This window comes from Dasypus novemcinctus, chromosome 11, assembly GCF_030445035.2.
Source record: "Dasypus novemcinctus isolate mDasNov1 chromosome 11, mDasNov1.1.hap2, whole genome shotgun sequence".
In the NCBI taxonomy this organism is placed as follows: Eukaryota; Metazoa; Chordata; class Mammalia; order Cingulata; family Dasypodidae; genus Dasypus; species Dasypus novemcinctus.
Genome location: NC_080683.1, coordinates 45,251,460 through 45,277,743, shown reverse-complemented (window position 1 = coordinate 45,277,743; position 26,284 = coordinate 45,251,460). Strand labels below are relative to the sequence as shown.

The 26,284-nt window shown below is 39.2% G+C and overlaps 1 pseudogene; it reads right to left on the bottom strand.

Moving 5' to 3' along the window:
* Window positions 1-13,394: 13,394 nt before the first annotated feature.
* Window positions 13,395-13,898, bottom strand: LOC101435304 (centrosomal protein 20 pseudogene; annotated as a pseudogene).
* Between the last annotated feature and the right edge of the window lie 12,386 nt (window positions 13,899-26,284).

Here is a 26,284-nt window from a genome sequence, read left to right as displayed (position 1 = left end):
ATATATTTCCAGAAAATGAGCATCTGGAATGTTATTTACATGGAAGAAATTTGAAACCTTAAATTGTAGGGTAACTAATTGCAAATAATATTTTTCAGAACTATTACTTGTATGGTAAATTGAAACTGGGAGTTAGAATTTGTCCAGAAGGAGGTTGCTCTGATAGATTCTTTAGCCTTTCTGTAGCAGAAATGGTGGCACTGGGTTATCCTAACGTGACTCCAGTGGTCAAAACTTGACCTAATTGTGTGGGATTTCTCTTTTTTCAAATTTTAACAGTTGTTGCACTGGGAGTATATAAATTTTAGCTTTATTAAAATACCAATTAAAAAAAAAAGGTTGGTTTGCTTGACCTTTAATGAAGAAACTTTCCAACCTTCCAGGCCTCCCAGCCTGAATTTCTGTCACAGGGATGGTTTTTAACGGGGACAAATCAGACAAAAAGAAACAGGGCAGGGGAAGTGGACTTGGCCCAATGGATAGGGTGTCCTACCACATGGGAGGTCTGCGGTTCAAACCCCGGGCCTCCTTGACCTGTGTGGCGCTGGCCCATGCGCAGTGCTGATGCGTACAAGGAGTGCCGTGTCACGCAAGGGTGTCCCCTACGTAGGGGAGCCCCGCGCGCAAGGAGTGCGCCCCCTAAGGAGAGCCGCCCAGCGCGAAAGAAAGTGCAGCCTGCCCAAGAATGGCGCCACACACACGGAGAGCTGACACAACAAGATGACACAACAAAAAGAAACACAGATTCCCGGGGCTGCTGATAAGGATAGAGGCAGTCACAGAAGAACACACAGCAAATGGACACAGCAGACAACAGGGGTGGGGGGAAAGGGAGAGAAATAAAAAATCTTTGAAAAAAAAAAAAGAAACAGGGAGCTGGAGTGAAGTGAACCATGACTTGGGGTCTCTGGAAGGGGAGGGAACTAAAAGGAGAAATAGATTCCTCTCTTCCCTTTTAAGACTTTAGTAAAGTGTGAGGGAAGAGTCTCAGGCCCATATGTCTATGGAGGGGGAGGGGATAACCGATTCCTGGGGCCAGGGGCCAGGATGATGTTTTTGTGGGTGGGGTAAGCCAGCAGAGCAGGCTAACATCTGGGTGGAGAGAAGATGTGGGTAGGTCAGGATGGCATTCTCCAACACCCCATAACCTGACTATCCAAGGTGAATGATTGCTTTGGATTACTCGACTTCCTCATGTTCCCAAGTGATATCTTATTGTAACTGGAAAAAAGTTGTCTAGGTAGAGTCAACAAATCATTGTATGTTAACAGGAGGATTACACTGTAATAAAATAGTATGTATTTTGTGTGATCTATGTGCCTTTAAAAAAAATTGTAAAAAAAAAAATTGTATTGCTTTGCCACATCTGTGAGAATGAAGACCCATTCTCAGCAACAGGACTATCGATATTTCAGAAAATGTGGACATGACACTGAAGGGACACATGGTTATTGTGAAGAACCCCAGAGGAACCCTGAGCAAGGACTTCAATCACATCAATGTAGAACTCAGTCTCCTGGGAAAGAAAAAGAAGAGGCTTTGGGTTGACAGTGGTGAGGACATAGAAGGAACCGGGCTGGCTGCCGGCTGCAGGTCTCACTATCTCCAGTCATGTGCAGAACATGGCCAAGGGTCGTCTCTGGCATTCCCTTACAGGATGGCTCTGTGAAGCCTCACTTCCCCACCAATGTTGTTATTCAGGAGACCAGGTTGCTAGTTGAAATCCTGGATAAAAAAATACATCTGCAGGTTTCAGATAAGGCCAGGCATTGCTTGTTCAGTATTTTAAGCACAGAAAAATGAGTTAATTCTTGAAGGAAATGATACTGAACTTGTATGAAATTCAGTTGCTTTGATTCAGCAAGCCACAACAGTTAAAAACAAGGATAACAGAAAATTTGCGGATGGAATCTATGTCTCTGAAAAAGGAATAGTCCAGCAGGTTGATGAATAAGGACTTCCTTTCTCTGCTGTAAGGCTGGGAGCCTGTAAGCCAGGTACCAAGCCAGTTTTCACAAGAGGGCTTTGTAAGCACTGGCTCCATAAAGTCGACCTTACTTCCATGAAAAGTATATGGTCATCTCTGATTAAATGAGTATCATTTTCAAATATTCCAGTCAAAGTTTTGGTTATATAATTATGTCCTGTTAACAGGGAAGATCTTTACCGAACTTATACACATAATTATATTGCCATTGAAATAAGAATACTCAAAAGCTGTATTCTGGAGGGATCAGGCAAGGTGAAAAAGCTAAAAGTTTTATGAGTTATAGATGGCTAAAAGGAAGATGAAAGGGGTTCCTTATATCTATAAAAGAGAGCATTAGATCATCAGCAATATTCCAAACAAAACCCATAATCGTCCGGTATCAGTTCATTCTGTTCTGTGTAATTAATTCTTTTACCCCTTGATCTTGGATTAGCATCTCATGAACCCATCAGCTTCTCCTTTAGAGTTTTGGGAATTGTGACTCAGTTCAGAGATATGTGAAAGTTATCTAATCAATGCTGCCAGAAGCTTGTGCCCAGGAGCACCGGCAGTCTTCTCAGTGGGTCTCTTTGAGATAGTCTCTTTGTTGAAGTTGAAGCTATCTGGCCTGTAGCTGACTGGGAAGTAGCTGAGTAAAACAAACACCCCCAAACTATTTGTGGATGGCAAAGGACTTAATACGACTCTGGCTAAAAATTTCAAGAGTTCATTACAAAAATAATGCAACTGACAAGGAAATTTGGTTGTTTTTGTGGCATCTAATTTTTTTTAAAAGGTATTTTATTTTTATTTGTTATTGGGGTAACATATACAATATAATATTTCTCATTTGAACTACTTTCAAATATACAGTTCAGTGGTATTAATTTCATTCACAACATTGTGCTACCATGACCATCATCCATTATTAGCTAATCTTTTTTTTCTTTCAAAGAATAACTGACAACACTATACTTTATCTTATATCAGGCAGAGCAGTTCCAGGGCATATCATGGACAGTGAGGACATTGACAAATCTCTAGCAACTTCATACAATTTCTGAATTATTTATATTAATAACATTTTACCTATTCAAATATAACAGAGAAGGTTTAGCATTTCTGATTTGACAGTGTTTCCCAGACACATCAAATAGACCTAATTATTTCTAGTACCTCTCTTACAAGGTGAAAGATGCTGTGTAATTTTGCAGGGACCTTTTGGGAGATCTCAAAGACAGTTGGAGATCAATAAAATATTTATGGGAGTGGATATGGCTCAAGCAGTTAAGTGCCTGCCTCCCACATGAGAGGTCCCAAGTTCAATTCCTGGTGCCTCCTAAAAGCAACAAACAGCAAACAAACAAACAAAAAAAACAACTCAGGGGAGCCCATGTCGTTTTTTCCATGCCAGCTTCCCACATGTAGGTCCCCAGTTCAATCATATCCTCCCTCCCCCAGCACTTAAAAAAAAATTATTTAGGATTTGATTTTGAGGAGGCAAAATGTCAAAGGTCAGGAGATTGCACACTTGTTAGATAACATAATGGGTCACTGAAACAATATTTAGTTCTCTATTTAACCAAAGTTACAATAAAAGATTTTAAAAGTAAATATAACAGATACCTTTATTTAAAAAAAAAACCCTTAGTTCATTTAAAAATGATAAGATTTGGTTCTCTTAAAGAATCAAGGAAATGATAAAATCAACAGAAAGCACAGGGATACAGAATCTTTGCCTTCTAGGCAGATTACTCAGAAGGTAAAGAAAAACCTTACCACCCTTATTAAGAGCAGACCAATTGAATGGAAAATATGTTGAAGTTCTGTGAATTGTTTTGTATTACTTTTTGCGACTTTCCTGTAGGTTTAAACCTATTTCAAAATAAAAAGTAAAAAAAAAAAAAGGGCAGACCAATAATCCTAGAAAATTTCGTCATTTTACCAGAGATAAAAACAAATTCTAGTTTTCCTGCAGTACGCTAGCTGATACTAATTCCTTAAAAAAACCTTACAGATAAAAACAAACAAGCCAACCTTACAGATAAACCCATCAAATCTTAGCCAGCCTTGACCATAACAAAGTTCCTTTCCATGAACCTTCTACAATCTTCCATATCTAATCGGGTTTTGCCCTATACTTTCCTCTTTCTCATTCTGGAACAACAGTCATTTTACTTTATGACAAGATTACTCTTTCTTCTTAAGCAAAACACATCCTGCGTACCTCCCATACTTGATTTAACACAATTTAAGTTACTAAAATGGCCTTGGAATCTCTTTAAGCTGGTAAACATAATGTGGAAATAGTTTGTCAATAATTGACTCCATTTGGTTAAATGCATATTTACATTTTTCATCTTAAACATCTAGTAGATGTAATGCTTGTTTATTTGATCAGTAAACCTGTATAAGTTTACAGGAAGAACAATTCCAAACAATAAAAATTTGTGCTTATGTTATATTTAACATTGATAAACAGAAGATGTAGCTGGTTTTATTAAACTAACATTAAACTAGTCCTTTTTGCTGAAGATTTATCTGAGTTCCATGAACTTGAATTTTTAAAACATTTGGATTTGTTTTTTTAATATAAAAATATTTTCTATCATATTAATCCAATATAGGCAATATAACTGCTGTGAGTTAGTATTTTTAAGAATACTTTTTAAAAAACATTGGAAGTTTCAGAAATTAAATTTCCTTAAACTTCTGGGGTTTTAAGAATATTTAATTTATATACAAAGAATGATAGATAATTCACAAATACTTGGAAATGCACGCTTAACACAGTTGAATACTACTTTGACCTACGAAGTTGGTGAGTATCATTTTAAAAGGTAATGACTGTATCTCAACATCACAATTAAAGGTACTTTGTAGGAACTGTCCTATAGAATCATTAACAGGTTACTATACAACAATGTTCTTGGCAGCATTATTTGTAATGGGGCTCACTTTCTGGTTTGGAATCTTTCTTGGAACTGCTGAACTAGGAATGTTTCCTTGGCCCACATGGTTCTGAGGGTCTCCTCTCCAGTCCGTGAAGTGGCTCCTGGCTCAGTTAATAGGGTGGCTGAGTTGTGCCAGGGGTGAAAGAAATAGATGTAGTTTGGAGATAAACAGAGCTGGAGAGAGCACTGGAGCCCTAGGGAATTTTCTAGTTAGTCCTTGCTTAGTTTTCACTTCCAAAGGAAACTCTTTAGTCTTTTGAATTCAGATGTGGTTGTCTTCCTGTGAGTCACCCATTTATCTCTGGAGTAAAGTAAACAGGATGGATGGGTCACATCATTTCTGCAAACACAGTATTTCTTGAGGGAGGAGAGTTATTTTATTTAATTAAAAGCAAGCTAACTAATTCTGAGAACTTACATTTTCATTATTCAACAATATTGTAAGAGGAATGAAAAGGGATTTGGGTGGGGTAGGAGAAAACCAGATACCTATGTTTAAAATCTTGAAGGTTGCTTTTCATTAACAAAAGTTAAACTGTATTTATTCTTTGTTATCTTTAGAAGCCAAAACAAGTCCTAGGGTTTAGAAGTTTGTGGAAGCAGATTCTGGCCCAATGAGGAGAAGAACTTTCTAACAGAGCAATTCGTGTGTACTGCATGTCAAAGAAGAGAACAATGCATTTTTAAGGGGTTTTAGTTTAAAAGCCTCAGGGCAAAAATTTGGTGAGTTCAAAATTATCCATGATTATTCATTACTAGAAAGTTGAACACAATATGAATGAATTCACTCACATTTAGTGTATAAGTTTTGGAATACTATATACCTTCAACACTCAAACTTTGGGTAGTAGAAGGGAATTCTGAGTTACTGTTTTTTTGGAAAAGTTAAATCTGTGTACAATACAAATACAGTGTGTGTGGAAAACATTCTTTTCTTGACAGGACTCCTAAGAAAGCTCATCTATGGATTGGATGCAGGTATAGCATAACATGGTATTTTCCCCTTCTCTGTATTCCATTTGATATTGAATCCCTTGTCATGCCAATGTATTTGAGCATGGATTACTATGGTACTGAAGCGGGCTAGAAAGATAGGGAATCCACAGACGGATCTAGAACCTGGCAGAGAGTCCACGTGGACATCAATAACCCCAAGATGGCTGCTGGAAGACCCCACACCACAATAGTAAATTACCATTCAGAACGAAGACTTCTTCTGGAAGCCAGGAGAAGCCCCAGATATTGCCTAAGGACTTTATCACTGGGCCCTCATGGGGGATTGATGGGTGGGGTAATCAATCAAAGCAACAAACAGATGGAACGCCCCATTAATGGTTCCAAAAGCCAAGCACGAGGCCTGAACGAGCGCTCTGGCGCTCTCTCACCTGCGGGCCTTTTGCTCTGGCCGCGTTTCCTCTGACATATGGCCACACAAAACGTGGGTGTTTATAACATAATGGGGAATTGTAGTCTGGAAATCAGCCCTCTTTATAATTTTCTAGCCCCTTCCCCTTCACCCGGGACCCATGGTCTGTTATTTTCTCCCATTTCTCTTCCCTCCCTATCTGAATAAATTACTGGCCTAACTCACCTGACTTTGTGCTCTTGAAATTCATTTCTGCAGGATAGTGAAGAACCTAGATAAAATCTGGTAACAGTAAACTCTTAAAGACTCAAACATCAACATATCCCATAGCTCAGGATTAGCGTTCACTCTTTTTTTTTTTGAAGTACTGGGGCTTGAATCCAAGACCTAATCCGTGGGAAGCAGGTGCTCAAGCCCTTGCGCTACATCCACTTCCCTAACTTTCACTCTTGAAGTCAAATGTGTAATAATAGTAATTGCTAATAATTTTTCTTAGTGCTGGGCAATTTCCAAAGCACTACATCTTTGTCTCCATTAATCCATATAACACTACTATTGTTTCCCCCCATTTTACCAATGAGAACTTCGAAGTTGAGGAAAGTTAAGAGAATTGCCTAATGAATGCAGTGCTTCTCAAAGTGGTTCCTGAATCACAAGCATCAGCTTGACCTGGGAACTTCGTAGAGATACAGATTGTAAAATCCATCCCAGACTTACTGAATCAGAAATTCTGGGGGTTAGGTCCAACAATATGTGATTTTAACAAGCTATCCAGATGATTCAGATGTACAGTAAAATTTGAGAACCACTGATCCAAAATAAATCAATATGATTAATCTGTCTCTAATCCAGGGGTTCTTAATTAAGGCGTCCATGGAAAGATTTCCGGGGGTCTGTGAGTTTGAACTGAGAATTGAAAAAATTCTTGTGGGGACATGTGATATATTTGTTAAAGAAGTACAGTGTGGACTTCGTAAGGGGTCCATGGTTTTCACCTGACTGGCAACAGGTCTAATTCCCTTTCTGCCTCAGAAGTTAAGAGGAAAAAAGTGTTTTCAATTCTTTACTTTCCTTTCAGTATCATAGGCCTTGTTTAAATGATTTCCATATACTCTGTGCTTCGGTTTCTCTATCTGAAAATGAGGATAATAACTGTAGTTTTGTGAGGATTAGTTAATATACATAAAGGCTTAGAAAAGTGTTTGGTAGGGGTTAAGCACTCAGTAAATACTAGCTGTTGTTAATATCGTTCCCCTAACTATTTTTATTCTTCTGTTTAATACATAGATTCTTTTTGAGTGTGTATCTAATAGGTGCTGCTAGTATAACCAATTTTTGATTGATTTGGATTTCATCCAGTGTAAGAAAGAATTAACTCTTTCCCCTCCCCTATTCTCCATTAAATTTGCTCAAATTGTTCTTTCTCACCCCCTGGATGAAATAACAGACAGTCCTTCCTTCCTTCCTTCCTCCCTCCCTTCCTTCCTTCCTCCCTTCCTCCCTTCCTCCCTTCCTCCCTTCCTCCCTTCCTCCCTTCCTCCCTTCCTCCCTTCACTTCATTCCTCCCTCTCTCTCCTTTCCTTCCTTCCTTCCTTTTTATCCCACTCACTGTTACTCACATGTCCAGGACAGTTGCTTATCAGGCAGCAGCTGGAGGGGGTGAGAAATGGGCAGTCACCTTTGAAGGAACTTTCAGACACAGGGCCTCTGTGGAGAATCTCTGAAGATCCTGCAGGCCGACTGCAGAGAAGCTGGAGACTGGAGAGGGAACCCCGCCATCCATGGAGTCCTCCTGGGTTTCATTCTTTTCAGGATGAGTCAAGGTGCATCTCTCCTCAAAGCTCAGAGGAAACATGTGCTTTTCTCTACTGATAGTGGATGCATCTTAACATCTTTAAAATACAATAAAATACTCAAAACAAAACAATGATTTCAAAACTTCCTCTTTTGGGGGGCGGGGCTGGGATTGAACTGGGGACCTGGTATGTGGGAAGCCGCTGCTCAACCACTGAGCCATATAGGGTCCCCTGAGGTGTTTGGTTTTTTTGAGGGAACATCAAAGTTTATTGGGTGCTGGAAATGTCCATATCTTGATCGCCTTCATTTTTGAAGGTAAGTTTGTGGGATTTTTTTTTTTTTAAAGATTTTTAAAATTTATTTCTCTCTTCCCCCCAACCCCCCCGTTGTCTGCTCTCTGTGTCCATTTGCTGCGTGTGTGTTCTTCTTGCCCGCTTCTGTTGTTGTCAGCAGCACGGGAATCTGTGTCTCTTTTTGTTGCATCATCTTACTGTGTCAGCTCTCCGTGTGTGCGGCACCATTCCTGGGCAGGCTGCACTTTTATTTCATGCGGCTCTCCTTACAGGGCACACTCCTTGTGTGTGGGGCTCCCCTACGCGGGGACGCCCCTGTGTGGCACGGGACTCCTTGTGCACATCACTGCGCGTGGGCCAGCTGCACACGGGTCAAGGAGGCCCGGGGTTTGAACCGCGGACCTCCCATGTGGTAGACGAACGCCCTATCCACTGGGCCAAGTCTGCTTCCTTGTGGGATTCTTGGTTGACAGTTTTTTTTCCTTTGAGTACTTTGAATATGCTATACCACTGTCTCTGACTTTCACAGCTTCTGCTGAGAAGTCAGCTCTTATTCTTAATGGAATTCCAAAGTAAGCAATGAGTTGTTTTTCTCTTGGGACAGTCAAGATTTTCTGCTTGTCATGACTTCCAGATTTTTACCATGTGTTATTGTATTAGTCAGCCAAAAGGGGTGCTGATGCAAAATACCAGAAATTGGTTGGGTTTTATAAGGGGTATTTATTTGGGGTAGGAACTTAGAGATACCAGGCCATAAAGCATAAGTTACTTCCCTCACCAAAGTCTATTTTCATGTGTTTGAGCAAGATGACTACCAATGTTTGTGAGGGTTCAGGCTTCCAGGGTTCCTCTGGGCTCAGCTCCTCTTTTTTCTCCACAAGGTCAGCTGTAGACTATGAGGCTCTCTAGGCTTTGCCTCTCTCCACAAGGTCAGGTGTAGACTATCAGGCAAACAGCTCTGTCTCTCTCCCTGGGGCTCCAACTTAAGACTTCAGCATCAAACTCCAACATCAAAACTCCAATATTAAAAGCCCCCAATTATGTCCTTTGCCATGCCTTTTATCTGTGAGTCCCCTCCCACCAAACTGTGGGAACTCACTGCCCTACTAGCACAAGAGTTTTACATAATTACTTAATCAAGTGGAAATAATTAAAAATACTGAATTTCTTTTCTTTCTTTTCTTAGGAGGTACTGGGTGAGTATTGAAGCAAGGACCTTGTACAGGGGAAGCAGGTGCTCAATCCCTGAGCTATATCTGCTCCCAGTGAGAGTTGGTTTTTTCATTTGTTTATTTGTTTGTTTTGTTTTTAGGATGTACTGGGGACTGAACCTGGCACCTCACACATGGGAAGCAGGTACTCGACCACTTGAGCTACATTCCCTCCCCTCATTTATTTTTATAGAACCATGAAAGTTTTCTATTTCATTTTGAGTCAGTTTTTGGTAGTTTATATTTTCTTCTTTTATTTTATATTTGTCTCTTTTATTAATATTTTTCATTTTTTTTGGTAATTATGTGCTATTTTTTTAATTCAAGCATTGTTGTGCCTTTCTCTTTTTTTCGCTCCTTGATCAAGCTTATAGAGTTTTGTTAGATTTATTAATCTTTTCATACAATCAACTCTAGTCTCATTTATTTTAAAAAAGATTATTTATTTCTCTCCCCTTCCCTACCCTCCCCCCCGAGTTGTCTGTTCTCTGTGTCCATTCACTGTGTGTTCTTCTGTGTCTGCTTGGATTCTTATCAGTGGCACCCAGAATCTTTGTCTCTTTTTGTTGCGTCATCTTGCTTTGTCAGCTCTCCGTGTGTGCAGTGCCACTCCTGGGCAGTCTGCACTTCTTTCGCATGAGGTGGCTCTCCTTACGGGGTGCACTCCTTGTGTGTGGAGCTCTCCTACATGGGGGACACCCATGCATGACACGGCATTCCTTGCGCGCATCAGCACTGTGTGTGGGCCAGCTCATCACAAGGGTCAGGAGGCCCTGGGTTTGAACCCTGGACCTCCCATGTGGTAGGCAGACACTCTATCCATTGAGCCAAATCCACTTCCCTCATTGATTTTTAAAAAAAAAAAATATATATATATATATATATTTTAAAGATTTATTTTATTTATTCTGCCCACCCCCCCTCGCCCTGTTGTCTGTTCTGTGTCCATTCACTGTGTGTTCTTCTGTGTCTGCTTGTATTTCTTGGTGGCACCAGGAACCTCTCTCTTTTTGTTGCGTCTTCTTGCTGCGTCAGCTCTCCATGTGTGCGGCTCCACTCCTGGGCCGACTATGCTTTTTTCGCCTGGGGAGGCTCAATGCAGGGTGTACTCCTTACGTGTGGGGCTCCCCTACATGGGGGACACCCCTGTGTGGCATGGCACTCCTTGTGCGCAGCAGCGCTGTGCATGGTCCAGCTGAGGAAGCACTGAACTGTCTTCCATAGAGGCTGCACCATTCTGCGTTCCCACCAACAGTGAAGGAGTGTTCCCATTTCTCCATATCCTCTTCAACACTTGTTTTCTGTTTTTTTGAAAAATTTTTACTATCTTTTTTTTTTTTTAAAGATTTACTTTTTTAAATTTAATTCCCCCCGTCCCCTGGTTGTCTGTTCTCTGTGTCTATTTGCTGCGTCTTGTTTCTTCTGTTGTCGTCAGCGGCACGGAAAGTGTGGGCGGCGCCATTCCTGGGAAGGCTGCACTTTCTTTCGTGCTGGGCCGCTCTCCTTATGGGTGCACTCCTTGCGCGTGAGGCTCCCCTACGTGGGGGACACCCCTGCGTGGCAGGGCACTCCTTGCACGCATCAGCATTGCGCATGGGCCAGCTGCACACGGGTCAAGGAGGCCCGGGGTTTGAACCGCGGACCTCCCATGTGGTAGATGGACGCCCTAACCACTGGGCCAAGTCCGTTTCCGTATCTTTTTTAAAAGATACATAAATCACACAAAATGTTACATTAAAAAATGTAAGAGGTTCCCATATACCCCACTCCCCATACCCTACTCCTCCCACATCGACAACATCTTTCATTAGTGTGGTACGTTCATTGCATTAGATGAGTACATTTTGGAGCATTGCTGCATAGCATAGATTATAGTTTATGCTGTAGTTTACACCTTTTCCCAGTCCACTCAGTGGGTTATGGCAGAATATATAATGTCCTTCATCTATCCCTACAATGTTATTGAGGACAATTCCAAGTCCTGAAAATGCCACAATATCATACCTCTTTTTCCCTCTCCCTACCTTCAGCTCCCATGGCCACTGTCTCCACATCAATGATATAATTTCTTCCATTGCTAGAGTCACAGTAATTCTACAGTATAAATACCAGTAAGTCCACTCTAATTTGTATTTCTTTTTTAATATTAGCCATTCTATGAGGTATGAGATGATATCTCATTGTAGTTTTGATTTGCATTTCCCTAATAATTAATGATGTTGAACATTTTTTCATACACTTTTTGGTCATTTGTATTTCCTCTTTGGAGAAATGTCTAAGTCTTTTGCCTATTTTTTCATTGGATTGCTTGACCTTTTAATGTTGAGTTGTATGATCTTTTCATATAGCATGGAAATCAAACCCTTATCAAATATGTGGTTTTCAAAAATTTTCTCCCATTGAGTAGGCTACCTTTTCTCTTTCTTAACAATGCCCTTTGAAGAAAAAAGTGTTTAATTTTAAGGAGGTCCCAAGTATCCGTTTTTCTTTAGTTGCTTGTGCTTTGGGTGTAAGGTTTAAGAAACCACCACTCACCACCAGGTCTTGAAGATATTTCCTTACATTTCTTCTAGGAGTTTTATGGTTTTAGCTTTTTATATTTAGGCCTTGGATCCATTTTGAGTTAATTTTTGTATAAGGTGTGAGATAGGGGACCTCTTGCTTTTCTTTGGGTATGGATATACAGTTCTTGCAGCACCATTTGTCGAATAGACTGCTCTGCCTGACCTCAAAACATCCAATGGCCACTGCTGCTTCCACACCAATGATATAAGCTGTTCTTCCATTGCTAAAATCACAGTAAGTCTAGAGTAGAATACCAGTAAGTCCACTCTAATCCATAGTTCAATCCCTGAGGATTCTGGGATGATGATGCCCACTCTACCTCTAATTGAGAGGGGAGTTTAGTCCCATATGGCCAATGGATGGGACTCTCTTGCTTGCAGTTGTAGGCTTCTCAATTCCTTGGTATGGTGGTTGTCCATCATTACCTCTTGTTAGTTGTCCTGAGTGAGTCCAATGAACTGGAGAGTAGGTGTTGCAACTCCATTGAGGCTCAGAGTCCACTGGCACATGGATAGTTCAAAGGTTCAAGTCTTTTGGATGTATGCTTACCAATTCCAGTGCTAACTATAGGTTGAAGTAGAAGGGACTGAAGAGTCATGTGTAGGGAAACCACAATTAAGTCTAATTCTGTCACCCTGGGGAGCACAAACCCCAAAGTAGGGCCCACTGGCAAGGCACCAAACTCATGAGCTGTCTGCCCTGACAATAGTACCTGGGTGTCTCCAGAGCCCCCAGGAGCCTTGCTATTTGGGGTAGTGTCTAATTTGGCAGTCAATGAGACCCTGCTGAGACATGCATAAGCATAACCTCTGGAATGACCTCCTGACTCACTTTGAAGTCTCTTAGCCATATAAATTTATTTGTCTTTACTCTTTTCCCCTTTTGGTCAAGGTCTTTTTCCAGTTGCATTGCTAGTTGGTGCTTGGTAATAATCCCTTGGTGCCAGGGAGGCTCATCCCTGGGAGTCATGTCCTACACCGGGAGGGGGTGGGGGGAAGGGGAGGGAGTTATTGCATTTATATGCTGAGTTTGTAAAGGCCATCTTTAGGAGGTAATTTCTGGTATTCCCAAAGCTTGTCTCATCATGCTTATTTCACATTCTTTATATAATAAAATAAATTCTTTGTTTTACTTACAGCAAAATTAAAAGAATTCTGTTCCTCTCTACTTTTTCATTAAATCTTACAGTAGAAGCCAAATGGTAATTTTAAGATAAGAGAATGTCATACCTTCACTGCATCAAACATGAAGATCTTGAATATTAGGATTTTCCCTTCTCTGTTCCTAGGTGATCATCCATTTTCTTTCTTCTACTAGGTTGTCTGCCAGAATTTGGGCTTGGATGTTGAAGCAAAGATGCTTTCAGAAATGCATTTTGGATACCATCCTTATTTCCATGTAAGAAATGAATTAAAATTCCATAAAAAAGGTATTATATTATCCTTTGATTCTTCAGATGTGTTTAATTTATGGATGAGAAATTGTCTGTACAATGAAACAACAGGTTGACTAGATTCATCTATGAGAACAGATGCTGTATACTTAAATTTTTTGAATTCCAAATACTCCCAAGTCAATTCATTAATTAGAACATTTTCATGAGACAGTGGTGGTCAGGGTTCACTTTCATCATCTAGGGCACTCAAAATTTCAGCTTGGATCCTTAATTTTAAATATCCCAGTACAACTTTTTTTCCCCAAAATGTCCTTTATAACAGCCTTCAGTTCAGTAACATTTGCCATTTTCCAACATAGAATTGACTCTTGTTGATATTTAGTCTTCCAATTCAGGAATACAGAATGTTCTTTCACTTATTTAGGTCTTCTTTGATTTCTTTTAGCAATGCATTGTAGTTTTTTAAAGACAAGTGTTTTTGCTCTGTGGTTAAGTTGATTCCTAAATATCTGGTTCTTTTAGTGACTATTGTAAATGGAATTTTTTCCCTGACTCCCTCTTTCAGGTTGATCATTACTAGTGTATTGAAACACTACTGATTTTTGTGTATTAATCTTGTATCCTACCACTCTACTGAGCTTACTTATTAGCTCTTGTTCCTCTGTTGTAGATTTTTTAGGACTCCCTAGGTATAGAATCCTATCAAATGCAAATAGTGAAAGTTTTACTTCTTCCTTTCAAATTAGGGTGCCTTTTATTTCTTTTTTGCCCGATTACTCTAGCTAGAACTTCTAGCACAATATTGAAAAACAATGGTGACAGTGGTCATCCTTGTCTTGTTCCTGATCTCAACATGAAAGCTTTCAGTCTTTCATCATTGAGTACATCTTAGCTGTGGGTTTTTCATATATGCCCTTTATAATGTTGAGAAAGTTTCCTTCAATTCCTATTTTTTAAAGTATTTTTATCAAGAAAGGCTGCTGTATTTTGTCAAATACCTTTTCTGCATCAGTCAAGATGATCATGAGATATTTTTCTTCTTTGATTTATTAATGTGATTATTATGCTGATTGATTCTTGTGTTGAACCACCTTTGCATGCCTGGTATAAAGCCCATTTGATTGTGATGAATAATTCTTTTAATGTGTTGTTGGATTTGATTAGTGAGTATTTTATTTGAGGATTTTTGCACCTATCTTCATTACAGAAATGGGTCTGTAATTTTCTTAATTTGTAATATTTTCATATGGCTTTGGTATTAGGGTGATATTGGCTATAGAGTGAGTTTGATAGCATTCACTTATGTTCAATTTTTGGGAAGAGTTTGAGTAAGACTGATATTAAATCTTCTTTGAATGCTTGGTAGAAGTCACCTGTGAAGATATCTTGTCCAGGACTTTTCATTTTGAGTTGTTTGATGACTGTTTCAATCACTTTACTTGTGATTGGTTTATTGAGGTCTTCTCTTCCTTCTAGGGTCAGTGTAGTTTATATGTTCATAGTAATTTGTTCATTTCATCTACATTGCCCAGTTTGTTAGCATATATCCTCTTTTGTTTTTGTGGCATCAGTATTAATGTTACCATTTTCATTTCTGATTTTATTTGCATCTTCTCTCCTTTTTCTTTGTCAGTCTAGCTAAGGGTTTGTCAATTTTGCTGATCTTCTCAAAGAATGAACTTTTGGTTTTGTTCATTTTCTCTTTGATCCACTGATTATTTTAAGAGTGTGCTGTTTAATCTCCATATATTTGTAAATTTTCCTTTTTCTGTCTGTTATTGATTTCCAGCTTTATTCCATCATGATCAGAGAAAATGTTTTGTATAATTTCAATCTTTTACATTTATTGCAACCTGTCTTGTGACCCAACATATGATCTATCCTGGAGAAGGATCCATGAATACTTGAAAAGAATGTATATACTGCTGCTCGGGGTGTAAAATATTCTGCCTTTTGTTGACTTCCAGCTTTATTCCATTATGATCAGAGAAAGTGCTTTGTAGAATTTTGATACTTTAAAATTTGTTTAAATTTACTTTTACTGATATAATCTTCATTTCTATACTCATTTCCAATCCTCTGTCTCCTGTGATTTCTTTTCTGACTGTAGCATTCCCTTTAGTATTCCTGGAAAAGCTGGTCTCATGGTTACAAATTCTCTCAGTTTCTGTTTATCACTGAATATTCTAAATTCACCTCATTTTTGAAAGACAGTCTACTAGATATAAGATTCTCCCCCCCCCCCTTTTTTTTGAGGTACTGGGGGCTGGAGATTGAATCCAGGACCTTGTATGTGGGAAGCTGGTACTCAACCACTCAGCCACATTGGCTTCCCTGAGATTTTTTGTTTGTTCTGCTTGTTGTTTGTTTGTTTGTTTTCAGGAGGCACCAGGAACTGAATCCAGGACTTCCCATGTGGGAGGCGGGCACTCAACCACTTGAGCCACATCTGCAACCCATGGATATAAGATTCTTGGCTGATAGTTTTTCTCTTTCAGTTTCTTAACTATATCACACCATTGCCTCTTTCCTCCATGGTTTCTTTAAAAAAAAAACACTATATATATGTATTTTTTTTTTTTTTAAAGAAACTTAGATTACATAAATGTTACACAAAAAATATAAGTGATTCCCATATGCCCCATTCCCTAACCCTTCCACATTTTCCCACATTAACAACATCCTTCCTTAGTGTGCTATGTTTGCCACAATGATGAACACATTTTGGAGCATTGCCACTAAGCATGGATTATAGTTTACATTGCAGTTTATACTCTCTCCCACACATTTTTGCAAGTTATTAAAAGATATACAATGGCCTGTATCTGTCATTGGAATGCCATTCAGGATAATTCCAAACCCAAAAAATGCCCCCAAATTACACCTATTTTTCCTTCTCCTTCCCCTCAGAACCCCCAGTGGCTACTGCCTTCACATCCATGATAAACGTTCTTCCATTGCTAGGATCACAAGTCTACAGCAGAACAACTGTAAATCTACTCTAGTCCATCATCCATAGCCCAATCCTGCGGCTACTAGAATGATGATGCCCACTCCACCTCTAACTGAGAAGGGACTTAGATTCCATGGGGCAGATAGATGGGACTTTCTTCTTGCAGTTACAGACTCTCTCTGTGCCTTGAGATTGTCATTGTCAATCATCATCTCCTTGTTAGTTTTTCTGGGTGAGTCCAATGAACTGGAGAGCAGGTGCTGCAAGTCTGTTGAGATTCAGAGCCCAACTGGCACATGGACAGCCTAAAGATTTAAGTCTCTTAGCCATATACCTATCAACTCTAGTACTAACTGTAGGGTCAAATAGAGGGGTAGAAGAGCCATGTGTAGGGAAAACACAACTGAGTTCAATTCTATCACACTGGGTAGCATAAATTTCAAAGTAGCACCTATTGGCAGGGGGCCACATTCCTGAGCTGTCAACCCTGCCTATAGTGTCTGTATGTCTCCAGAGCCCTTGGGAGCACCACTATTTAAGGTTACATTTACTTTGGCAGTCAGTGAGTTCCTGCTGAGACGTGCATAATCATAAAAGTAATGGCCTCCCAACTCACTTTGAAGTCTCTTAGCCACATAAACCCATTTGTCTTTACTCTTTCCCCCTTTTGGTCAAGATCTTTTTCCAGTTGCATTGCTAGTTGGTGCTTGGTAGTAATCCCTCTGTGCCAGGGAGGCTTATCCTCAGGAGTCATGTCCCATGATGGGGGGAAGGTAATGCATTTATATGCTGAGTTTAGCTTAGAGAGAGGTCACATTTGAGCAGCAAGGAGGCTCTCAGGAGGTAACACTTAGGCACCCTATAATATTATGCTATGCTAAATTTCAATTTCAAGAGTAAAGGTTCATAAGTACAGCCATCACAATTGAGAGTCCATCAATGGTCAATCCTCCTTCACTAGTCACTGACCTTATAGTCAGGGGATTTTTGCTTTCCCATTATAGAAAGTGGCAGAGCTCTCCAGGATGGGAATTCAATATTCCTTTGGTTATTGTGTGAATCTCTACCCACTATGACAATGCCCCATGAACACCTGAACACATTCGTATAACTTATAGGTATGCTCCAGGTGAACCTCCTCCCATGCATTCCCATCTCTGATACCCAGCATCAGCAATCCTCCCCTGCCAAAGTTGTAACCCTTTTGTGATCCAAAACTTCTTCAAAACTGAAGCCAACAAAATAACCAAATACAATTAATAGGAAAATAGGAAGCAAATGTGGCTTAAGTGAATTGAGTGCCCACCTACCACATGGGAGGTCCCAGGTTTGGTTCCTTGTTCTTCCTAAAGAAGATGAGCAAGTCAGCAAGCTGATGCAACAGGCAGGCACAGCTAGCTAACACAACAAGATGACACAATAAGAGACACAAGGAAAAACATAATGAGACACAACAGAGCAGGGAGCAGAGGTGGCTCAAACAATTAGGTGCCTCCCTTCCACATTGGAGGTCCTGGGTTTGGATCCCAGTGTCTCCTAAAATGAAGACCAGCACACAACTAACAGACATAGCAAATGCAAACAATGAAGGGGTGGGAAGAAATAAGCAAAATAAATCAAAAATGAAGAAAATGATATAATAACGATAGTTAAAAAAATAATGAATAAAATATAAATTTTTTGAAATAAAAAATAAAAAAAATTTTTTTGACATTTCTTTCATCATTTTAAGATCTGTTGTCTAGCATGTACAGTGACATTTGCTTCCATTTGTTTACCCAGTGTCTTATTTTTTTTCGTTTTGTCTTCAAAGAGGCTTTAGGTAACAGAAGTGACTTATAGAATATAGGTGATTCCCATATACCCAACATCCTCTCCCTTTCCCCCTTTCTTGTATTAGCAACATTTTATATGGGGATGGTACATTGGTTACAATTGATGTACAAATATTGAAACATCTGTACTAATGATGGTCAAAGATTTATATTGTGGTTTACATTTTCGACTGTACACTTTTATAGATTTTGATGAAGTTTGTTGTTGTCTGTACCCATCCTTGGAAGATCATGTAGAACAATTCGATCACCCCCAAAATGTACCATGTTCCATCTATTCCATTTCTCCCTCCCTCTCCCCTTGGGACCCATGGCAACCACCAAGATTAATTCATTGAAGGACCAGATTCATAATTACTTGCAACAACATTGAGGGCCTGACACACTGGCCTGTCCTCCCCTATTAGGCACTGACTATACTGTCTACTGTCAAGAGACTCCCGCCCCTCTATTTGACAACATAGAGGGACTCCCTAGGATGGTAATCCAATACCTTCCCGCACATTATGTGAGTCTCCACCCTTTGATACCGTGCACTGTGATAAGATGAATGCTACACACTCCCTATAAGTCTGCCTCAGGTGCGCACTGTCCCATGTACCCCCCATATCCAACACCTTAAACCAGTAACCCTTCCCTGCCTTATTTGCTGAGAGAACATTCCCAATGTTGTAGTTTCAGCCACATACCTGCAGATCTCCCGAGTTCACCTGCTGCCTCCCCCAACCTTTCCCCCAGTTCCGTGGACATCTAACCCACCCTTCCCACCCTACCCCAGCACCACCCAGCCCATTGGCATTACTGCACCACTGTTAATGCCCATTCACTGCACAACTATACCCTTCCACCTTATCGTAGATTTTGCCCATATGGGCAGTGGATCACAACCTTCTCCCTTTCTATTTCCTGTAAATGTATCTTACAGACTCTAGCTCTGTGAGTTCGCTCAATTCGTTTAATTCATATCAGTGAGGTCATGTAACATTTGTCCTTCAGTGCCTGACTTGATTCATTCAACATAGGGTCTTCGAGATGCATGCATGCTATTCCATGTGTTAATATGTATTCCTTCTTACAGCTGAGTAATATTCCATTGCATATATGAATCACAATTTGTTTATTCATTCATCTGTTGATGGACATTTGGGTTGTTTCCAACTTTTGGCAATAGTGAATAATGCTGCTATGAACATTGGTGAGCATATACCTGTTCGCGTCCCTGCTTTCAATTCTTCTACATATATACTACATATATACTCAGCAGTGGGATAGCTGGATTATATGGTAGTTCTGTAGTTAGCTTCCTGAGGAACCACCAAACTGTTCTCCACAATGGCTGCACCATTCTACATTCCCACCAGCAGTGGATGTGTTCCCATTCCTCCACATCCTCTCCCACACTTGTAGTCCTGTTTGTTTGTTTGTTTATTTATTTATATAGGTTAATTTTTACTTTAATTCAAGGGCACTTAATCCCTACATTAAATGTAATTTCATGAGGTTGCTTGAATATCATTTCTATCATTTCAAATGTGTAAAAGGCACTTTGCTTCCCTGAATTATGGTAATGAGGAAATCCTATTCCTTCTCTCCACACTTCTTGTTCCAACTGGAAAGCAAATCTGTTTTGCAGACTTGGTATCCTACTGAGACCAGGTTGTTGATATTCTCCAGCATCACTTCTCTGAACAGCTTTTGCTGGGATGTGTCTAACAGATCCCCCTTTTCCCGGGTGAACTCTACAGCCACATCCTTGAAGGTCAGTAACTCCTGTGATTGTACTGTCAATACTTTAGCAGGCATTTATCTTCCTCTGGATTTTCACTCAAAACCAGGCAAACAGAAGTTGAGCAAAGTGAAGTGAGCTGTTTTGGGAATCCACACAGCAGAAGGCTTCAGGGCATCAATCTAGAGGGAGCTGTTATTTTTTTCTTTATTCATTTCAGCATTGTGGAGTCCTCCTCCAGTCTCTACCATTCTCCAGAGAATCTCTCCTCTGTTTTTTAATAGCCTTCAGTCTAATGGGTTTAAGATGATATCTCATTGTGGTTTTGATTTGCATTTCCCTCATATCTAGTGATTTTGAGCATCTTTTCATGTTCTTTTTAGCCATTCATATTTCTTCTTTGGAGAAGTGTCTATCCAAATCACTTGCCCATTTTTAAAAATGGGTTGTTTGTCTTTTTATTTTAGATGTGTAGGATTTATTTATGTATAGTTGAATACTAGGCTTCTATCAGGTAGATGGTTACCAAATATTTTCTCCCACTTGAATAGGCTGCCTTTTCACTTTATACAAATTCCTTTGAGGTGCAAAAGTTTTTAATTTTGAGGAGGTCCCTTTTATCTGTTTTTTTCTTTCATTGCTTGTGCTTTGGGTGTAAAGTTCATGAAACCATTTCCTAATACAAGATCCTGTAGATGCTTCCCTACATTGTTTTCTAGGAGCTTTATGGTCTTGGCCCTTATATTTAGATCTTTGATACATCTTTTTTTAAGATTTATTTAATTTATTTCTCTACTCTTCCCCCTCGCCCAGTTTCTGTTCTCTGTGTCCATTCGCTGTGTGTTCTTCTGCGTCCACTCGCATTATCAGGTGGCACTGGGAAACTGTGTCTCTTTTTGTTGTGTTTTCTTGCTGTGTCAGCTCTCTGTGTGTGTAGCACCACTCCTGGGCAGGCTGTGCTTTTTCATAAGGGGTGGCTCTCTTTGCGGGGTGCACTCCTTGCATGTGGGGCTCCCCTACACAGGGGCGCCCCTGTGTGGCATGGCATTCCTTGAGCACAGCAGCACTGTGCATGGGCAAACTTCCCACAAGGGTCAGGAGGCCTTGGGTATCGAACCCTGGACCCTCCATGTGGTAGGTGGACACTCTATCAGGTGAGTCATATCTGCTTCCCATCTTTGCTCCATCTTGAGTTAATTTTTATATGAGGTGTGAGGTGGTATTCCTCTCTCTTTCTTTTGGATATGGATATCCAGTTCTCCAAGCACCATTTGTTGAAGAGGCCATTCTCTCCCAATTGCATGGGCTTGGTGGTCTTGTCAAATATCAGGTGACCGTATATGTGGGGATCTATATCAGAACTCTCATTTCAGTATGTCTATCCTTGAGCTGATACAATTCAGTTTTGACCAGTGTAGTCTTGTAGCATGTTTTAAAGTCAGGTAGTGTGATTCCTCCAATTTCATTTTTCTTTTTCAATATGTCTGTGGCTATTCAGGGCTCCTTGCTCTTTCGAATAAATTACATAGTTAACTTTTCCAATTCAGTAAAAAATGCTGTGACAATTTTTATTGGGATTGCATTAGATCTGTAAATCAGTTTGGGTAGGATAGACATCTTAATGATGTTTAACCTTCCTATCCATCAACAGGGAATATTCTTCCATTTATTTAGGTCTTCTTTGATTTCCTTTAACAGTGTTGTGTGGTTTTCTGCATATAAATTGTTTAAAATCTTTAGTTAAATTTATTCCTAGGTATTTGATTCTTTTAGTTGCTATTGTAAATGGGTATTTTTTTCTTGATTTCCTCCTCAGATTGCTCATTATTGGTGTACAGAAATGCTACTGATTTTTTTTTACATTGATTTTATAACCTACCCCTTTACTGAACTCATTTGTATGCTCTAGAAGCTTTGTTGTAGATTGCTCAGGGCTTTCTATGTATAGGATCACGTCATCTGCAAATAGTAAAATTTTTACTCTTCCTTTCCAATTTGGATGCCTTTTATACCTTTTTCTTGCCCAAGTGCTTGAGCAAGTACTTTTAAGACAAAGCAGGGAAAGGGGGCATGGGAAAGCTTTTAGAATTTCACCATTGAATATGATGTTACTGGTGGATTTTTCATATATATTCTTTATCATGTTGAGGAAGTTTCCTTCTACTCCTATCTTTTTTTTTTAAATTTTATTTTGTACATTTAATAATTGAAAATATAAGCAATTAAAAACTAAGAAGAAAACATTTCAATAAAAACATACTTTTCTCAATTAAATGTACAGGATACATATAAATTTTTTTTTGAATCACACAGTATGTTACACAATATATTTGGTTCATAGTAACACAATCGTACAGTAATTGTCCTTTTGTGTCTGGCTTGCTTTGCTCATCATAATGTCCCCCAGGTTCATCCATGTTGTCATAGGTTTTACAGCTTCATTTCTTCTTACAGCCACATAATATTCCATTGTGTGAATATACCACAGTTTGTTTATCCATTCATCTGTTGATAGACACCTGGGTTGTTTCCAACTTTTGGCAATCATGAATAATGCTGCTATGAACATCAATGTGCAGATGTCTGTTCTTGTCACTACTCTCAGTTTTTCTGGGTATTTACCCAGTAGTGGTATTACCAGGTCATGTGGCAAATCTATATTCAACTTCTTTAGGAACTGCCAAACAGTTCTCCACTGTGGCTGTAACATTCTGCATTTCCACCAAGAGTGAATAAGTGTTCCTATCTCTCCACATCCTCTCCAACACTTGTAGTTCTCTTTTTAATAGTGGCCATTCTAATATGTGTGAAATGATATCCCATTGTAGTTTTGATTTGCATTTCCCTAATCATTAGTGATGTTGAACATTTGTTCATGTGTTTTGTTGCCGTTTGTATTTCTTCTTTGCACAAATGTCTAGTCAAGCCTTTTGCCCATTTTTAAATTGAGTTGTTTGTCTTTTTATTGTTGAGTTGTAACATCTCTCTGTATATCCTGGATGGTAAACCCTTATTGGATATGTGATTTCCAAATATTTCATTCCTTTGAGTTGGCTGCCTTTTTACCATTTTGACAAAGTCCTGTGAGGTGCAAAAGTGTTAATCTTGAGGAGGTCCCATTTATCTATTTTTTCTTTTGTTACATGTGCTTTGGGTATAAATTCCAAGAAACCACCACCTACAAAAAGGTCTTGAGATATTTCTGTACATTTTCTTCCAGTAGTTTCATGGTCCTGGCTTTTATATTTAGGTCATTGATCCATTTTGAGTTGAATCTTGTATAGTTAGTGAGATAGGGGTACTCTTTCATTCTTTTGGTTGTCTCAGCATCATTTGTTGAAGAGACTGCTTTGTCCCATTAACATTAACTTTGTTGGTTTGTCAAAAACCAGTTGACTGAATAGGTGAGGGTTTATTTCTGGATTCTCAGTTCTATTCCACTGATCAATGCTTCTATCTTTATGCCAGTACCATGCTGTTTTGACCATGTAGCTTTGTAATATATTTCAAAGTCAGGCAGTGAAATTCCTACCATGTAGCTCTTCTTTTTTAGAATGTTTTTGGCTATTTGGGTGCACTTTCCTTCCAAATAAATTTGGTAATTGCCTCTTCTAATTCTCTTAAGTAAACTGTTGGAATTTTGATTGGTATTGCTTTGAATCTATAAGTCATTTTGGATAAGATTGACATCTTTATGATATTTAATACTCCATTCCACGAACACACAATGTCTTTTTATTTGTGTAGGTTTTTAAAAATTCCATTTAGCATTGTTTTATAGTTTTCTGCATATAGATCCTGTACTTCTTTAGTTAGATGAATTCCTAGGTATTTGAGTCTCTTTGTTGCTATTAAAAATGGAATTTCCCCCCTGGATTTCCTCCTCAGATTGTTTAGTACTAGTGTACAAAAACATTACTGGTTTTGTGTGTTTATCTTGTATCCTGCCACTTTGCTGAACTGATTTATTAACTCAAGTAGCTTTGTCATGAATTGTCTATGTACAGGATCATGTCATCTGCAAACAGTGAGTTTTACTTCCTCTTTTCCTATTAGTACACCTTTTTTCCCCCTTTAATTGCCATCTAGAACTTCTAATACAATATTGAATAAAAATGGTTATAGTGGGCATTCTTGTCTTGTTCCCACTCTTGAAAGGGAAAGCTTTCGACCTTTCCCCATTGAGTATGATGTTGGCTGTGGGTATTTCATATATGCCTTTTATTATATTGAGGAATTTTCCTTCTATTCCTATCTTTTGAAGTGTTTTGTCAAAAAAGGATGCTGTATTTTGTTGAATGCCTTTTCTGTGTCAATTGATGATCATATTTTTTTTTTTCCTTCAGTTTGTTAATGTGGTGTATTATGTTGGTTGATTTTCTTATGTTGAACCACCCTTGGATATGAGGAATAAATTCCACTTGGTTGTTATGTAAAAGTATTTTGATATGCTGTTGGATTCGATTTGTAAGTATTTTGTTGAGAATTTTTGCATCTGTTTATTAGAGAGATTGGTCTCTAATTTTCTTGTAGTATTGTTATCTGGCTCTGATATTAGGGTGTTGTTGGCTTCATAAAATTTGTTGGGGGAAGCGGATTTGGCCCAACGGATAGGGCATCTGCCTTCCACATGGGAGGTCCAAGGTTCAAACCCAGGGCCTCCTGACCCATGCGATGAGCTGGCCCATGCGCAGCGCTGATGCGTGCAAGGAGTGCCCTGCCATGCATGGGTGTCCCCTGCATAAGGGAGCCCCACATGCAAGGAGTGCACCCCGTAAGGAGAGCTGCCCAGTGTGAAAAAAGTGCAGCCTGCCCAGGAGTGGGGCTGCACACATGGTGAGCTGATGCAACAAAATGAGACACAGATTCTGGGTGCTGCTGACACAAGTGGACACAGAAGAATACACAGTGAATGGTTACAGAGGGCAGACAACTGGGGGGTGGGGAGGGCGGGGAAGGGAAGAGAAATAAATCTTAAAAAAAGAGTTTAAAAAAATAAAATAAAATGTGTTGGGTAATTTTCTCTCCTGTTCAATTTTTTGGAAGATTTCGGCAATATTGGTATTATATATTCTTTAAATGATTGGTGGGATTCATCTGTGAAGCCATCTGGTCCTAGGTTTTTCATTTCGGGAAGTTGTTTGATGAATGTTTCAATCTCTTTACTAGTGTTTGGTTTGTTGAGGTCTTCTATTTCTCCTAGGGTCAGTGTGGGTTGTTCATCAATTTCTAGGTATTTGTCCATTTCATCAACATTGTCTAGTTCGTTGGCATACAGTTGTTCATAGTATCCTCTTATGATCTCTTATTTCTGTGGCATCAGTGGTAATGTTCTCTTCTCATTTCTGATTTTATTTATTTATATCTTCTCTCTTTTTCTATGTTAGTTTAGCTAAGGGTTTGTCAGTTTTGTTGATCTTCTTGAAGAGCCAAGTCTTAGTTTTGTTGATTGTCTCTATTGTTTTTCTATTCTCCATTTCATTTATTTGTGCTCTAATCTTTGTTCTTTCTTTCCTTCTGCTTGCTTTGGTATTGGTTTGCTGTTTTTTATTTCTCTAGGTCTTTTTTTCTATTTTAATGTAAGCATTGAGGGCTAAAAATTTCCCTCTCAGCACTTCCTTCACTGTCTCCCGTAAGTTCTATCTATCTATCTATCTATCTATCTATCTATCTATCTATCTATCTATCTATCTGTCTGTCTGTCTGTCTGTCTGTCTGTCTGTCTATTTATTTTTGAGGTACAGGAGCTGGAGACAGAAGCCAGGACCTCATATATGGGAAGCCAGCACTTAACCACTGAGCCACATCAACTCCTCTAACTTGTTTTTTTGTTTGTTTGTTTGCTTGTTGAGTTTTATGTTTTTTGTTTTTTGGAGGCACCAGGAACCGAACCCAGGACCTCCCATGAGCAACATCTGCTCCCTCTCCCATAAGTTTTGATGTATTGTGTTCTTGTTTGCATTCATCTCAATATATTTACAGTTTTCTCTTGCAATTTCTGACTCACTTATTATTTAAGAGTATGGTGTTTAATATCCATATTTTTGTGATTTTCCCTTTTTCCATTGTTATTGATTTCCAGTTTCATTGCATTACGATAAAAAATGCATTGTATAATTTCAGTCTTTTAAAATGTATTGCGATCTGATTTATGACTCAACATATGGTCTATCCTGGAGAAAGAGTCATGAGCACTTGAGAAGAATGTATATCCTGCTG